Source organism: Schistocerca gregaria, chromosome 3, assembly GCF_023897955.1.
Source record: "Schistocerca gregaria isolate iqSchGreg1 chromosome 3, iqSchGreg1.2, whole genome shotgun sequence".
NCBI lineage: Eukaryota > Metazoa > Arthropoda > Insecta > Orthoptera > Acrididae > Schistocerca > Schistocerca gregaria.
Genome location: NC_064922.1, coordinates 366739541 through 366758536, shown reverse-complemented (window position 1 = coordinate 366758536; position 18996 = coordinate 366739541). Strand labels below are relative to the sequence as shown.

At 43.1% G+C, this 18996-nt stretch overlaps 1 protein-coding gene across 3 annotated transcripts in view; it reads left to right on the top strand.

Annotated features, from left to right (window-relative positions):
• LOC126353821 (potassium voltage-gated channel subfamily KQT member 1-like) overlaps positions 1–18996 on the top strand; it is a 2608463-nt gene that overhangs the window by 1075204 nt on the left and 1514263 nt on the right. The gene's annotated exons all lie outside the window — the stretch shown is intronic.

The following is an 18996-nucleotide window of genomic DNA, read 5'->3' as shown; positions in this document are numbered from 1 at the left end:
GGTGATAGGAAAGGATGTTTAATGGTCATGGCCTAAACCAGCTACCTGAACTTTTGTGAGGGATGCTCCTTCCTCCTTGGCGCTATAAAAAGAAAAGCCGATATATTCTGATACCGTGTAAAAGTTCGACTCGGATGGAACCAGAGCAAGTATACCAAGTAAAGTAACAAGTTCTAGTAGCATCGACTCTGTTCTGAAAATTTCTCTTTCGCAGGGTAGCACTGTTCGCACGCTATCCTCGTCCATAAATCGGAATGGCTTTCCTAGCCAAACCATCCAATTGTATCCTTCGCTTTCTGCGGTGCATTACCAAGTTCGACCAGTTGCGATAGTCACTGGGTTCATTTGTGAGTATCGCAGTGATAAGATGGTGGTAATGTACGGTATTTTCAACATAAATCCTTATTATACAGTTCGCTGTTCAAATAAGTTGTCAGCGAGACGCGGTAGGTATGGGAATATAACTTATAAAAGGCGCGAATTGTTTTAAATTGTGAACTGAAACGAATCGTTTGCGTTATTATGCGGTACATACACGCAGTAGTAAATGATAGTTTTTACTCCGCTTATATGCATGTTGCAACATCACGTTTCTCCCCGAACTCCGACGAGCGGATCAGTTTAGCTCTCTGTTACAGCACACTCTTGAATTGCACGGCAACCACCAGCGATCGCGCGCTGAGGGAACAAATGAGACACTATCGATAGCTGCATGGAACGATATGCAGTATACAAGCCTCCTGACACGCTACAATGGACAACTCAGCGCTAGGATACACGAGAGTTGTATCTAGGACAGCAGTTCATTGAACTCTGCTGCGTGTTGGGTTGCACCATTGTTTGCAAGGATGAATCGATGATGAGTTGACAGTATAGAAACTTCACTACTGCTCACTGGTGATGACGTATGTTACGTGATGTGGTTCACAGAACGTGTAGACAACGGTTTGTTAGGTATGTCGGAACCGAAAACTGTAATGCCTAAAATATCCCGGAAGTTAAGTCTAGTCCCCATACACCGATGAGAATCCCGTAAACATTACGCATTACGGAATTTCAACGCTGCCACCCGAATGTAGCTCCAAAGAAGATTACGCAGCAGCATAAGTCAGGAGAACCCACATTTACATATTATATGACTTGTCTCAGTGGTGTTAGTTTCCTTCGAGAGTGACGTGAAATATGGAGCGGATAACAGTATAAACATCAACCTATTGATTGAAATTTTACTACGTCTTGTCTTGATAGAGCTACAAAAAAGTTATATCACTTAGGCTCTCTCACACAGATCTGCTATAATAATGCATATATACAGGATGAAGGGGAAAAAAAACCTCGATGACGAGGTCAGAGCAGAGTATGGGACGTCGAATCCAGAGAAATTTTCGAGATAACCACAGTTCGGAAATGCAGCTTTGTGGAGCTAAGGCTGTAAAACGATAGCAATGAAAGGACGAGCGCGCCAAACTGGGTGCATTAAACCAAATTGTTCCAGTTAATACAATTGTAGATAATAATTACATTACGTACACGCAATGGTTTCAGATGAAGTCACAGCTCGGTAACTTTAAATTCCAGTCTAAATCTGTGATGCTAGACGTGAAATTTCTATAACATTTACCATATAAAGGTTGGCTATTAAGTCAACCATACTATTAGTATCATTGCACCATTAATTCGCTAAGATAAAAAGATGTAATGCAGAAATAAAAGTGTAGTAAAATGGTTGACATGTGGTACGCTACAGAAAGGTGCAATAGAGCATGATTGACTTTTATTCTATCACGTGCGATAGATCATTAAGTGTGAACAAAGACAACAGTGAAAATGAAAAAAAAATGAAACACTTTTTTCACAAATCATATTGTTTACTGCAAGTGTCCAAAGTTGCTGCCTCCAACTTCACTAAGACGTTCACTTTGTCGAAGAGACAAGTATTGGGTGGAATTGGATGGATGCGGTCTTTCAAAAACACCCACGCAATGTTCAATGATATTAAATCGGTCGATCTAAGAAAGGACACCTTTGACCTATGTTTGGACTAACACTCGATCATATAAACGACAGTTGTCTGTTTCATTTCAATACGAAACTCCTCGCTTGTCTGCTAGCGCCATCAGACTGCGGCGTTCTGTAACTGCACTAACAAGACCTCGTTGTTTGAATGGAATAGATGCAGTACGAATGTGTCTCTTCGAGTGTTCGCAAAACTGTGTAAAATGATTACATAAAGAGAATTAATCCTGCGAAAGCGGTCCAGACATTGGGACAAAGTTCTAACGTGCTGAATATGGAAAAGAAATTAGGGTCGAGATAGATAGATCGCCAATGTATTATATGATATAATAATTCAGTAATGTGAAGGAGATGACTCAGAAATACATTACGCTACGCTATGTAGATATACTGATTTTGAAGGCCAGGAAGAACCTTAAGATGAAGGTGGATGTTCAAGCTATTCCAGACCAACAGGACCAGTGCACTCAAAGCGAGTACGAACTATCGCCCACGAACCAATCCAGGCCCAGTGCTTTGATGTTGATATCAGCCTACTGAGAAGAAAAATTTACGAAGAATTTTACAATCGTGGCTTCAATTCCTACAGCAAATTATAGAGGCGATATGATTACATCAAAAGTAACTCAAATTGCAAGCTAATTCTAAATTATGTGTCTAGCAGGAACTTGTTTCAGAGGAAACAGTCTGCGGCAATTACAAACAATAATAGAACTTGTAACACAGCAGATTGATCTTATTATCCTATTAAATTAATGGTGCAATGACACTACTAGACTAGTTGATTTAATAGTCAAGCTTTATATGGTTAACTATTGGAATCCGCTAACGTTGGAATGGAAGCGTCTAAAACGGTTGGTTTGGACAAATTTAAAGTTTTAATTCCATTTTTAGACAATCGTAAGGCAGAATATAGTATTTTGCTACATTCGTCACTCGTAGAAACGTAGAATACAAGAACGGTATACGTCAGGAGGCATAACAGTTTGTGGAGAGAGTGAACATGTTCATGACAGAACAGGGTGTGGAGAAAGGAAGTGTTTAAAACAATGACCATAATGAGTTTCAGTACAAAATGTCTTCGTCATCAAGACTATATCACAGAGGAGAGCAAGCTACAGCTAGTATGTTGCAGTCTGCACAGAGCTTTACCCACTCCTACGCATCCGATGTGGCTTTATTAATGACAGGTAGACTAGCAAACAAGTTGTACATTTGTTCTCAAAAGGCACTTTTAGCAGAAATGTTTCAAAGAAACTTGCAAAGACCTACCCACGAAGCATTCACGTGGACTCAAGCAAAACTGTAAAAGTGACTAAAGAACGTATGAAACTTTTTCCGACTTCAGACCTTGGTGAACACATAACAAGTGAAAACAGCCTGTTGCTGTGTGATTCTTGGTCTGGTCATACAGATCACACACTTCTAGAAGCAAGTTTTCCAAAAAAAGTCATGCCGAAAATGCAGAAAACAACAAAATATGGCCAACCCCTTTATGGCTACTTCTTTCGATAATAAAATGTGTTTTTCAGAAGGATTGCTGATTTTACAAAACCACAATGCACCAAACCACAAATGAAGAAAGGATCAATTTACTGCATCAGAGTATACGCTTATATTACAATGTGCTTGAAGAATGGCTCGTACAACAGCAGGCCATCAAGATTTAAGTGAGTTTGGACGTGGTGTTATAGTCGGCCCTCGAGCGATGAGACACAGCATCTCCGAGGTAGCGATGAAGTGGGGATTTTGCCGTACGACCATTTTACAACTGTACCGTAAAATCACGAATTCGGTAATACATCAAATCTCCGCCATCGCTGCGGTCGGAAAAAGATCCTACAAGAACGGGACCAACGACGACTGAAGAGAATCGTTTAACATGACAGAAGTGCAAGCCTTCCGCAAATCCCTGCAGATTTCATTACTCTGCCAACAAGAAGAATACCGACAGTCGACTGTTGATGACTGGAAACATGTTGCATGGTCGGACGAGTCTCGTTTCAAATTGTATCGAGCGGATGGGCGTGTACTGGTATGGAGAAACCTCACCAATCCGTGGACAGTGAATGTCAGAAGTGGATTCTTCAAGCTGGTGGAGGTTCTGTAATGATATAGGGTGTGTGCAGTTAGAGTGATATGGGACTGCTGATACTTCTACGTACGACTCTGACAGGTGACACGTAAGTAAGCATCCTGTCTTATCACCTGCGTCCCTTCCTATTCATGGTGCATTCCGACGGACTTCAGCAATTCCAGCAGGACAATGTGACTACCCACACTCGAGAATTGCTACAGAGTGGCTCCAGGAACTCTTCTGAGTTCAAACAATTCCGCTGGCCACCAAACTCCCCAGATATAAATATATTTCTTGCATCGTGCTGTTCAGAAGAGATCTCCACCCCTTCGTAATCTTACGGATTTGTAGACAGCCCTACAGGATTCCCTATGTCAGTTCCTCCATCACGTCAGACATTAGACGAGTCCGTGCCACGTCGTGTTGCGGCACTTCTGCGTGCTCGTGGAGGCCCTACACGATATCAGGAAGGTTTACCAGTTTCTTTGGCTCTTCAGTGTAGTTGTTCTGCGCTATTACAATCGCTCTAAGCAGAGGCTTGAAAAACGTAACGATACATTGAAGTCACTGAAGCACGTATAATGTTCCTCCTTATGTAACTGATATGGTGTTGTCTTTTTTTAAACTGAAATGTGACTTGTGGGAGAATGAAACGTTTTGCATCGAAATGACAACAGCATTGGTTTTTTAATGGTCCAATGTTATTCTAAGCATGATTTTGTGCGGTTACGAACATTGGGGGCTAAAAGTATCCCTTGAAAGAGGTAATCTTGTAGACTATCACGCCTAACCCATCAACACACAAAATTTCTTCTGAAATATCCCCTGACTGACGGAGAGAAATACGGCGTAAAACCGTTCTTTTGGATCAAAACCTTTTCACGTATGTAGGGTGGATATTTTTAATAGTATGGACTATTTTACTTGGAGAAGATTCAAATGTTGTCCTCTCATTCCGCGGGGTAGAATGAGGGGTATTGTCGCCGACAACTCCTGCAGAGAAATTCAACCATCATTTCTCCTGGCCATGCGCTTGAATGTAATGAGGATTTTTACACGACCATTAGTGACGGTTGTGGACGTTTAATACTGTATAGCTTCATGCGTAAACTGTACCAAGTCGGAATAATTCATATGGACAATCTATTTTTGTGTGTGGTAAGAATGTAAACAATTTTTCTTCGCGACATTCCAAACATGCCGGTGAGTGACATCGATTTGGTGAGCTGTGGGGCTAATGCCGGTTGAAGGCATTGTTTCAGAACGTTAGTGTACCTTTTCATCATATTTCAGAGGCCTCACTGTTACTCATTGTCCTGTGGGTGAAAACATGCTCTTTGCCCTAGAGCGATAGTCCACAGCCATAAAACGTTGCTGGTAGTCTCCTGTTTCCATAAGAGTCAGCACACCATCTTCTCGCACTCACAGCAGTGCGTCCTGCTGCGATGTGATTGTCGGATAGCCTGTCGTTTTGTACCTGTTCACTGTGATTTCAGAGCGGTACAGCGCACTGCAAGAGTTGCAGTGGAACACAACAACCATAGTACAACACACAAGTAGCCGTACTGCTAAATACACCCAAACGCTTTCGATAACGGGACAAATTTTGGCGCTTTAATCAGTGATTGTCTATGGTTATGTGGAAAACTTCGCTAGATCCGAAGTTCCATGTCATTCTCTGACCTTATGAGGTGGTTTCTTCCTATCCTGCGTACTTTAGTTCCAGTAGAAAAAAGAATAAAAGTTAATACCAGTATGTTGGTGACTACTTAAGTTGCGAAAACCGGTTTCACGAGGCCCTCGTCACTATTTTTCTACGTGAAAAGAGAATTGAACACGCTGCATCCTGTGACCATCAGATGGAAAGGGATGCCTGGAGAACATTGCCTACTATGTATGGTGCCAACAGTGAAATACGGAGCAGATGGTGTTGCGGTATGGGGGTGTTTTTCGTGCTTAGGGTATGGTCGCTTACTGTGCCTTAGAAATGGTTGGAAGGATATGAATTCAGTTTACAGCATTGTGTACTGCGTACAGAAGAGAAAAAATTTCAGGGGCGATGTTTGGTCGTATCAGTTATGACAATGTATCCTCTCATAGGGTGCATCTCTGGGGCAATGGTTTTTGGAAAATAGCGTTCCTGAAATAGATTGGTCTCCCCAGAATCCCGAGCCGAACCCAATGGCACATATCGGGAAAGAGAACATCGACTTTGGTCCAGAGCGTCCAACCTCACTACCTTTCGTGGTTTCGGCTCTTGCGATGAATGCTCTGCCATTCCTCCACAGACATCTCATTTAAGTTTCCCCAGCAGAATTAAAGCCGTCATAAAGGCGGACACACAGTCTCTTAATTTCCACTAAGAGGTGTCCAAATGTTTATTTCTTTGAGATGGTGTTACTCTATATCAGTCTTGACATCAATGCTCTGTTCGAGTAACTGTGAAATCACGACGGTATGAAAATAACTTTCAAGAAGCTCAAAAAAATTGATTTAAATGCATACTTCACAGACTCAGCAAAAGTAGGAGCGGGTTCGCAGAAGCTGAAAAGTAGCGAAATACAAGTATGTGTACAAGCCTCATTCTACTTCAACCACCACAAACAACGAGGGAAAAACCAATGACTTTAGAACATGTAGACAAGAGGAAATATAAAGTGACCACTGACGATGCTTTGCAAATAAACGCTTCAGGGGAGAAACCCTCTTAAACTACAGTATACTAGGTCGGGGGAAACAATAACTGATATGTAAAAGCTGTTGCGAAAGACGAATTGTTTTTACTCTCATTCAGACTGCCGTATCCCTTGTAATAAATTTGACGTTACCTTTAGTCTGCACATTACTAGCACTGCTAATGGTATATAAAAGACCACGGCAATTGTTCCTAACAGTCCCAGTAAATTACGTCGTGAAAATTATAAAAAAGTTTCATTATAATTACATTATGTATATGAATTCAAGTCAGCTGCTTTATAGCGATAGGCCTATTTCGGTTGCAACTGTAATTGTAAACCTTTTTGCGAATATTACATACAGTTTTATTATTATTTGCTGAATGTTTTTGCATTTACATGTTACGGATATATGGTGTATGTACGTTCGTACTTACGTCTTGTTATTCTTGATTTCCATATCACATCAGCGGGTACTGTCGGTTCTCAAATTGTGGTCCATGTTTTTGCGATCTATATTTGTAATTTAGTGAAGTTGTGACAGCTATCTCGTCCTGTTTCACTTCACTAGATGCTGTCCAATGTATTTTAGCTTCCATTTATATATTAATGAATTTGTGGCAGCGTGTTTTGTAGTTGCGCCAGTGATGCTATACGGTTATAAAGTTCCTGCGAAAAATTCATTAACATATAAAAATAAACTAAAATATCCTGTACAGAATTCACTGATGTGACAAAAGGCCAAAAAGCTATCACAAACTCGTTAAAATATAGTTCACAAAATCATAGACAGCCATTTAATAAGCGACCGATGTGATATGGATATCAAGAATAACTAGACGTACGCACCAACGTATGCACACACCTCACAGCCATAACACGCAAATATAAAAAGTTAAGCAAACAATGATAAAAATTAGGTATTGACAATAGCCGAAATAGGCCTATCACAATAAAGAAGTTCAGCTGACGCAGAGGATTTGGATTAATACACATATTTATAATGTTTTTACAAGTTTTGTCACGCTGCAGGCCCAGAACAACGTAAAAAAAGGCTCTCAGTGTAATGTAGGGGCTTAAATCAGTATTTCACACCACGGTGTCTGCTGATTTGACGGTATGCAGGCAAAGAAAAGCGGAAAATCTGGAATAAAGCCAATTACCGCAGGTTCTGAGCTGGAAAATGATTTCCCCGCACAGATCTGTCTCCTTACAAGCTCTCCAGATGTAAAAAGGTGATAAATGACATAGTACTGGAGCAAATTATTCCTTTCGTCGGATGATTACATTATCGTTATCTGAGTCTTAGTACTAACAATGTTTCATGTCAGATTATCAATTACATAAATTTTCCTTGGCGCAAGTATTTCTGAAACATAGATTTCACTGTTGCTTAGTCACTACTGGGATAATTTTTTTACGTATTCAGTGAGTCAAATTAATTAAATGCGTATTAACAACAAAATATCACGCGGTTATACGGAAACTTTACATCTATCATCATAGAAATGTTTTGAATGCGGTACAGTGACTAACTGTACAGCGCAATATAATACTGTCAAAGATGATGCTCGTGATAATTGTAACTAAAAAATATACATCCGATTCACGATTATTCTACTCTATTACGTGCCGATATAACAAACGGTAGCAAAATTTGATCTCGATTTATTGACCTGCAAGCAAATAGAAATTTATTCCAATTTATTTAGTAACAGATATCTAAAACAATACTAGAAAGTGGCTATAAGAACCAGCATTGCTTGACGGAAGCAACCTCAGCTAAGATTAAATGAGGAGGAAAATTTACCTTATCTACTATATGCTAATAATAAAAAACCTGCAAGCGAAATGTTAGTAAACCTATATCTGACAATCATGCTCGATTAAACAACGAAGAGGGCTCGTTCGTTGATGAAGTAAGGACAACTCAAAGTGAATGAAGTAATATTTTCAAATGGTAAGATTCGAGCCTGAATTCACTTTTCTTGGTTCTGAAAGAGCAACACTAGGGAATTTAATTTTCATAAAACATAAATATAAATATATTAATCCTGAAAATTATTATTGCTTACGATTATAAGACCCGACGACCAGAAGTGATGTTCTAGGTTGCCATTTATTTTCACGGCAGGATCCCTTTGGTTGTCATCCGTGGGCCCCTTACAGCACAGCGTACGTCGACGACATTCTAGGCCTCGCTTGTTTTCCTTCACGGTAATCCGTCCTGGACTTACACTTCAGCAAGATAATGCCCTTCGGCACACAGCGAGAGTTTTTACTACTTATCTCCGTGCTTGCCAAATCCTACTCTGGGCAGCAAGATCGCCGGATCTCTCCCCAATTGACATCGTTTGGAGTATTATGGGCAGGGCTCTCCAATTTGTCAATCTAACGCAACGGACACAATTTGGCACGAAATCTCCCAGGAGGATATCCAGCTCTATCAATCAATGCCAATCCTAATAACTGCTTGAAAAAGAGCCTGTGGTGGACCAACGCGTTGTTGACATTCTCAATTTTCGAAGTCCTTTTTCTTGAATAGATAATCCTGTTTTTCTATTTGTCTGCTGAGAAAAAGATTGAATAACCAAGTCGCGGCGTGGAATGCAGCAGGCGAGAAAGTGATAGGGAATCTGGAGAATCTGAGAATAATGTGCTAAAGCTCAGTCTTAGACGTAGTTGGGGTCAATGAAGTGAAATGGAAAGGAGACCAGGAGACCAGGTCGGACGACTATAGGGTAACATCAGCAGAAAATGGCAGTATTATTCGTTATGAACAGGGACGTGGGGCAGAGAGTGAGTTACTGTGGTAGGGTTACTCTCGTCAAAAAAAAATGGCTCTGAGCACTATGGGACTTACCTTCTGAGGTCATCAGTCCCCTAGAACTTAGAACTACTTAAACCTAACTAACCTAAGGACATCACACACATCCATGCCCGAGGCAGGATTCGAACCTGCGACCGTAGCTGTCGCGCGGTTCCAGACAGTAGCGCCTAGAACCGCTCGGCCACCAAGGCTGGCTGCTCTCGTCAGAATCGACAGAAAATCAACACCGGCCACGATATTTTAGGTATACACTCCGACATCGAGAGCTGAAGAGATAGGAGTACATGAACGGATAATTCAATACATAAAGGGAGACAAAAATTTAATAGTCATGGTGGCCTGAAATGTGGTTAAAGGGATAGAGTAGAAGAAAGGGTTACGGTAGAATAGGGCTTGGTACTAGGAATCAGAAGCCAGAAACACTAATTGAGTTCTGCAATAAATTTCAGCTGGCAACAGCGAATACTCTCTTCCAGAATCACTAGAGGCGGAGGTTAACTCGGAAAAGGCCTCGAGATACGGGCATATTTCAAATAGATAACCTCGTGGTGAGACAGGGATTTTGAAATCAGATACTGGATTGTAAGACGTGCCCAGAACGGAATATAGTCTCAGAACACAATTAAGGATTGATGAAGGTTAGGCTGAAGTTTAAGAGTTTAGTCAGAAACAATCACTGCACAATGACGTGGTATACGAAATTATCAAGGAATGAATAGGTACGCTTAAAGGTCTCTGAGGTTATAGGTAATGCTATAAGAAAAAAGCTCAGCAGGCAATTCATTTGAAAAGGAATGAACGTCACAGAAAATGGCAATCACAGACGTTGGAATGAAAAACGTGTGTAAAAAGAAAGGATCTTTGAAGAAACCGTGTGTAACAGATGAAATACTTAAGTTGGTCGATGACAGAAGGAAGTACGAAAATGTTAGGGAAATTGAGGAATACAAAAATTCATGTCACTGAAGAATGAAATAAATAGGAAGTGCACGGAAGTTAAGGTGAGATGACTCCATGAAAAATGTAGAAAATCGAATAAGAAATGGTTGCGAGAAGGACTGACGCAGAATATACTCCAGAAAAGTCAGAACAACATTCGTGGAAATTAAAAGAAGATCGCTCTGAGGGGGCAGATTTGTCTGATGTGATAGAAGAAGAAACAGGGGTCGATATAGGAAGAGGTGAAGCATCCAATACTAGAATCAGAATTTAAAAGGCTCAAAATGAAATAAGGCCGAATAAATAGATTACATTACATCAGAATTCTTAAAATCATTCTGGAGAAGTCGTAACAAAGCGGCTTTTCTAATTGATCTTTATTATGTATGGGCCTGGGGATATGCCATCTGCCTTTCGGAAAAAGTGTCTTCCACACAATCCCGGTGACTGCAAGAGCTGATAAGTGCCGACAACTGCGAGAATTACTAATGACTAACTGAAACCCTCAGCTGCCGACAGGTGTTGTTGTTATACCTCGATGTGGACAGCTGAAAATGTGTGCCCCGCCCGGGACTCGAAACCGGGATCTCCTGCTTACATGGCAGACACTCTACCCATATTTTTTTTTTTTAAAAAACTTGTTTTGTTCGCTTTTGTTCGTTGCATCTGCTCGGGGCGGACGTCGTAAGACATCGATTAACAAAGTTTTTTTTTATTACAGAGGGCAGCTAACCCTCTGTCCGAACACGCTGAGCTAGTGTGCCGACGTGAGCCACCGAGGACACAGATGAATAGCGCGACTGCAGGCACTTATCCCTTGCACGCTTCCCTTGAGACTCACATTCCCAACTGTCCACAATTCTACATATGTAATCTACCTTAAAGACATTTGCCCATCCACTCATTACTCGCGCACGCTTTGGTGATTCCCGTAAGAGTTTGGGCAACCTGTGCGCATTCGCACAGACGTAGGTCAATGGCTGAGTAGCCTTTAACTATATATTTGAAGACAGTAACTGTTCTCGAAAGAACAGAATTACCTCACAATCAGCTTCACACCTCATTCATCCAGGTTGCTAACAAAAATAATATGCAGAATAAAGCAAAACAAAATTCGGGATTTGTTGTACGGTGATCAGCTTGGCTTTACGAAACGTAAAGGCACAGTGAGGCAATTATGACATTGCGCTTCGTAATGGAAGCAGAAAGTCAAGAGATTTGTCCGTCTGGTAAAAGCGTTCGATAATGTCAAATGGTGCGAGAACTTTGAAACCCTGAGAGAAATGGGGATCAGCTTTAGGGAAAGAAGAGAAAAATATACCTAATACAAGAGTCGAGAGGGAACAATAAGTGTGGAAGACCAAGAACGAGAGCTCGGATTAAAAAGGGCGAAAGACAGGGATGTAGTCTTTCGCTTCTACTGATCAACCTGTACATCGAAGAAGGAATGACGGAAATGAAAGGGTTCAAGATTGGATTTAAAATTCAATGTGAAATGATATCAATCTTAAGATTCAATGATGACATTGCTACACTCAGTGTATATGAAGAAGAATTACAGTTTCTGTCGAATGAAATGAATAGTCTAATGAATACAGATTATGGATTGAGAGTAAATCGACGAAAGACGAAAGTAATAAGAAGTAACATAAATGAGAACAGCGAGAAATTTAACAGCATAATTGGTGGTGACAAAGTAGATGAAGCTAAGGAATTCTGCTACCTAGGCAGCAAAAATCCCATGTCATTCTTAGTAAGGAGAAGAAAATAACAATAAAAATAAACAGACATGCACAGGCAAAAAGGGTATTCCTAGCCAAGAGTCCACTAGTATCATTCACGGACTTCATTTGAGAAAATAATTTCTGAAAAAAATAGTGGACATTTTCGAGTCATGTTATCTATTTTATACACAGCGGACAGTACAAGAGATGTGTGACAGGTATCGGATGTACTGTTATAGAGTTTTGACCTCGGCAGTTCCCTCATCCGTCATTGACAACTATATTTTAGACTGAGTTCGTTAGGAAATAACGAGAAGGGGGGAAATGGGAATTTTAGCTTGCTGTTGTTTGTAGAAAAGTGACTGTTTTTTCTTGACATGTTAATAGATAGCGTGAAAGCGGTAGTTGTGCATTGATATTAGTGAGTCTGAAACGTACATAATAGCCAAGTAAACGACTACTTACAAGACTTCCTCAGAAACTATTTTTGAGTGCTCGGAAGCTAGGGGAGCGCGCAGGCTACGGAAGGCTACTGGAAGCAGCCGGGTTTAGTGGGGAGTGGTCGACGCCGGCGTATTGAATAGCGACCGCCCGCAGTGACCTCTTCGGCTGCTGGTCGCAGCGCCTACCCCTCTGGCGAGTGCAGATCCCGGAGCTTTCTCTTCCCACTGGACACCTAGCTGAGGTCCACAGCATAATGTTAGCCGTTCTTCTCCCAGAGAGTTGTCTTTGCCCTCGCCAGCGGATGGGTTTCTTCGTGTACTACCTACAGTAGGGTCCAGCTGCAGACTGGAAACGTATATTATTGTGAGCCCAACACCGACCAAAGCGGAGCAACTGTAGTGGATGGACCTTTTTGTGCACCATCAGCGGCAGGTTAGATCAGGCCTGGAAAACCTACCTGTGGGGGGAGAAGATGGAGGGAGGACTGGTTCTAAGCTGCTTAGTCTGTAGCTACACAATGAGGTGAACACGATTGCAGTGACCACAGGTCTTTCCTGGCGAGATCATTGTCGGTCGGTTTTGCGGCAGTTCTTTTATTGCAATGATTTTTCTCCTTTCACAGTGAGTGTGTTGCATTAAGATGCACTGTTTAAAACTGGTGTCTTTTTCAAGATTATTTCGATATGTAATTACAGCACTGATGCATTTCCGTCAGCTGTGATAGCATATATTGGCCTTCCTACACATCAGTGATAGTTTGCTACCGTATCCCTTTATAGCATGCATCTGTGTACAAGTTCCTCAGAAGCTATACACTTGTAGATAGGCAGGAGGCAATTCTTCCATTAATGGCTGCCGGACATTTTCACGACACTTTCGAGTGGTATTTTGTACTAGTGCAGACAGCAAGATGAAAATATACACATAAACATGATCGGCAAAAATGAGGTCGGAGGACGGTGACAAGTGTGGGCGGGTGGGGATGACAATACAACAGCTTCGAGCATCTTCTTGTGACAATATTGTGGCCTAGAACAGTTGGTCTTCAAACTTCGAGACGGACATACATATGCACGATCGGAAAAAGTGGGATCAGCTGGCGGCACACAGTGGGAATGAGGGGCAGCGTCGTGAAGTTCGTCTTCCGACATGCAAAATGGCTCTGAGCACTATGGGACTTAACTTCTGAAGTCATCAGTCCCCTAGAACTTAGAACTACTTAAACCTAACTAACCTAAGGACATCACACCCATCCATGCCCGAGGCAGGATTCGAACCTGCGACCGTATCGGTCGCTCGGTTCCAAAGTGTAGCGCCTAGAACCACACTGCCACTCCGGCCGGCTTCCGACATGCACTGCAATACGTCCGCTCCCACATCTGATGCTATTGTACCAAGTAGTAATCCGGAAATGATGGCTACTGTCACAGAATCTCGACGTCCGCGACTAACGCGCATGGAAGGCTCTGAAAGTGCCCCATTGCACCTCTACTAGTTGGCCTTCCTCAGCAACGAAGATATGCACCACAGCTCTCGATGAGTTTTTGCGTTCCAAGTTAATTTCGTGTATCGAAAGTCTTTCCTGAACTACCCCATAATGAGTTCGCACCATTATACCGAAGCGTGTAGCTGAAGATCCACCAGGGCGACGAACTTAGCTTTAGCACAACTTATCAGCATCTGGCGATCTGATGAGGGTAACATAGTGGAACATTATCATCGGATGTTATAATTAAAGTCGAGCGTGTGTCGTCTCCAACTTGCTGCGTCTTGATCATATGTCATCAGTGTCTGCCAAGGGCTGGCTTAGGACATTTGACCGATCAAGTTAATGGCGGTCCGAAGTGAGCGCGACAACCAACTGCTTCGTGCATCCCTACATACCTGTGAGGCAAGACAGTCGGTGTTCATCTTACAGGAGAGTCAACTACTTCATATGAGAAGAGGACGAAAAGCAATAGGACAGATATATGCCATGTGGTTAATGAAGACATAAGACATACTTCCGCACCGCTTAGCGCCACCGTTGGGGTTTGTGAAAAGGAAAAAGCCGATCCGTCCTCCTCAACGAGATGTGTGAATCAAGGGGAGTCGTCATGTGTATATCACCCTGTGTCCACAAGATGGTCTTGTATGAGGATATCGAATTCTGGGCTAGGTGAATGGTGGCACAACTGGCCGGTAGGTGACTGCGTGCCATGAAGTTGTCATCCAGTTGACCATGACATAGTTGCATTGTATCCTCCATGAAGAAATGTGAGTATTCTCTCCATCGTGCCGAGCCAGAAGGAGTGCAGATAGCTAAATACTTTTTAAGGAAAAACTTTTAATGCAGAGACCGCAATTTTCCTGTCACAATCAAAGTTCGATAACTACACTCCTGGAAATGGAAAAAAAGAACACATTGACACCGGTGTGTCAGATCCACCATACTTGCTCCGGACACTGCGAGAGGGCTGTACAAGAAATGATCACACGCACGGCACAGCGGACACACCAGGAACCGCGGTGTTGGCCGTCGAATGGCGCTAGCTGCGCAGCATTTGTGCACCGCCGCCGTCAGTGTCAGCCAGTTTGCCGTGGCATACGGAGCTCCATCGCAGTCTTTAACACTGGTAGCATGCCGCGACAGCGTGGACGTGAACCGTATGTGCAGTTGACGGACTTTGAGCGAGGGCGTATAGTGGGCATGCGGGAGGCCGGGTGGACGTACCGCCGAATTGCTCAACACGTGGGGCGTGAGGTCTCCACAGTACATCGATGTTGTCGCCAGTGGTCGGCGGAAGGTGCACGTGCCCGTCGACCTGGGACCAGACCGCAACGACGCACGGATGCACGCCAAGACCGTAGGATCCTACACAGTGCCGTAGGGGACCGCACCGCCACTTCCCAGCAAATTAGGGACACTGTTGCTCCTGGGGTATCGGCGAGGACCATTCGCAACCGTCTCCATGAAGCTGGGCTACGGTCCCGCACACTGTTAGGCCGTCTTCCGCTCACGTCCTAACATCGTGCAGCCCGCCTCCAGTGGTGTCGCGACAGGCGTGAATGGAGGGACGAGTGGAGACGTGTCGTCTTCAGCGATGAGAGTCGCTTCTGCCTTGGTGCCAGTGATGGTCGTATGCGTGTTTGGCGCCGTGCAGGTGAGCGCCACAATCAGGACTGCATACGACCGAGGCACACAGGTCCAACACCCGGCTTCATGGTGTGGGGAGCGATCTCCTACACTGGCCGTACACCTCTGGTGATCGTCGAGGGGACACTGAATAGTGCACGGTACATCCAAACCGTCGTCGAACCCATCGTTCTGCCATTCCTAGACCGGCAAGGGAACTTCCTGTTCCAACGGGACAATGCACGTCCGCATGTATCCCGTGCCACCCAACGTGCTCTAGAAGGTGTAAGTCAACTACCCTGGCCAGCAAGATCTCCGGATCTGTCCCCCATTGAGCATGTTTGGGACTGGATGAAGCGTCGTCTCACGGGGTCTGCACGTCCAGCACGAACGCTGGTCCAACTGAGGCGCCAGGTGGAAATGGCATGGCAAGCCGTTCCACAGGACTACATCCAGCATCTCTACGATCGTCTCCATGGGAGAATAGCAGCCTGCATTGCTGCGAAAGATGGATGTACACTGTACTAGTGCCGACATTGTGCATGCTCTGTTGCCTGTGTCTATGTGCCTGTGGTACTGTCAGTGTGATCATGTGATGTATCTGACCCCAGGAATGTGTCAATAAAGTTTCCCCTTCCTGGGAAAATGAATTCACGGTGTTCTTATTTCAATTTCCAGGAGTGTATTTTCGGTTGTTATCTGCAACCACTTTCAGACGGTACAAAACGTAAAAATGCGGTGAATAAGCCCTGAAAAATTATCGTTAGCTTTAGTCATGCAACAACATTCGTTAGTAATTACCACAACGATTACAGCTGAAAACGTAGAGGATAACGAGCTGCTCTGCGTTGACTGTAACGGCCATGCCTCTTACATTATGGGGGTATCACACGTCAGTGGCCGTCATTCGTAATAATGGCACATCTACCTATGCCGGCCGGTGTGGCCGAGCTGTTCTAGGCGCTTCGGTCTGGAAACGCGCGACCGCTACAGTCGCATGTTCGAATCCTGCCTCGGGCATCGGTGTGTGTGATGTCCTTAGGTTAATTGCGTTTAATTAGTTCTAAGTTCTAGGGGACTGAAGACCTCCGATGTTAAGTCCCATAGTGCTCAGTGCCATTTGAACCATCCACCTATGTTCAGGTACGACGCAATATGTTTTGAGAGATCGATTTTCACCTGACATATTCCATTGTAGACTTTGTACGTTTCGAAAGTTTGCCATTCTAGCCATATGGCTGATCACATTGCCATACGGTCGAAAATCTTGATTGACGATATCTTGCGCCACCTCAAAAGCAAGCTGAAACACTCGCAGTGTCCGCAGGCCAATTTCCGAGTGGTCCACCGTGACGTCTACGATATGACCATCGGAGAGTTTGAATTTTGGGGCGTCACTATACTTACTGACCACGTCAGAGCAGACGGTGACAGATGCCATCTGTACATAAACGATGCCAGCCGTGATGGAAAAATGTATACCTATATTCCTACAATGAGCGATGGATGCAGTCTAAGCTGGTCTCGAAGGTAAGCACATGGTCAGAGGTTATCCTGTTGAAAAGTGATGTTTATCGTGTTCTGCCTATAGGAATGCGTCACAGGCCATAAAAACTGTTTCTCTTCTATTGTGACAGCGTAAAAACTTATGTTATTCCGAGGACGCATTATATATCAGGGCAGTTGAGTACCATTGGCTACAGGTACGAGATGTGACAAGTCATGTCACGGTTAAATACTATTTTAACACGACAACTTTGTGGTCACGCACACTCTATGTTTAGAGATGCGATACTTTATTCACTTACACGGGTCGTAGTACTTGTGCCTCATCATCCCTACCCTTAGCCACATTACGTGAGAGTTTTGGAATGACATCCCTGAAGAGAGAAGAAGAAAATGTAGAGCTGGCGCAATTAACTTACTATGATATTGCAGTGCCTGTGTTGTTAAGAAGAGCAATGCAATGTTCCATTTCCATGTCCCAAGAAACATTGCATAGTTTTTAATAAGAAAGAGGAACTGCATTATCGTATTTATCAGCCGATACTATGCAGTGACTTTCAATTACAATGTGCTCCACTCGTAACTATGCAGAGAACGTAATGGCAGCGCTCAGATTGCGCCACAGGCACACAACTGTTTCAAACGCAAGAGTCGTGAGTGACTTTTTCCTTAGCGCAGTAGCTGCTGCAAAGGGAAAGTTCTCAGTTTGTTTGCATTGGCTTAGACAATAGCGTTGGACACTGAAACACAACGACCAAATATCTATACAAAAATTTTACCATTGCAATTGGAAACTTGCCTGCCATATGGTATCTGAATCACGGCGATTACAGCAATAATATCGCAAAGTACAATGTGTGATTGTCTATGATAGGAGCTCTAGAAGAAAACTTCATTGCCATTTCCACGACAGAGAAAGATTTAATCTGTAAAAATGCAATGTTTATTTGCGTCAAATACAAGAAATATAGTAGTAGCTAAAATACTTTATAAATTCAGAACATGTAAACTATTTCAAGCACACAACTTAGCTGCATGTTAATCATGATTTCATATTTGATGTTCATTTAGAATGAGGTGCCCAAGTCGTGAGATAGCGATACGCACATATACAGATGGCGCAGACACCATTATTTGTACTCAGGTGATTCATGTGAGACCGTTTCCGAAATGATTATGTAAGCAAGACTGAATGCACAGCCTTTGAAGGCGAATTGATGGAGGTAGACGCATGGGAATTTGCATTTCGGAAATCGTTAGGGAATTTAATATTCTGAAATCTACAGTGTCAAGAGTGTACCAAGAATACCAAATTTCAGGCATTATTTCTCACCACGGACAACGTAACTTAAGGACCGAGAGCAGTGAGGTTTGCGTAGGGCTATCAGTGCTAACAGACAAGCAATCTTACTTCAAATAACCGCAAAAATAAATGTGGGACGTACGGCGAATTTATCCGTCAGGACGGTGCGGCGAAATTTGGTGTTAATGTGTTAATGGGCTATGGCAGCAGAAGACCGACTGAGAGCCTTTGCTAGCAGCACATCGCCTGCAGCGCCTCTCCAGGGCTCGTGACCAGTCTACTGACTGGTTGGACCCTAGATGACTATAAAACCGTGGCGTGGTCAGATGAGTCCCGATTTCTGTTGCTAAGAGCTGATGGCAGCGTT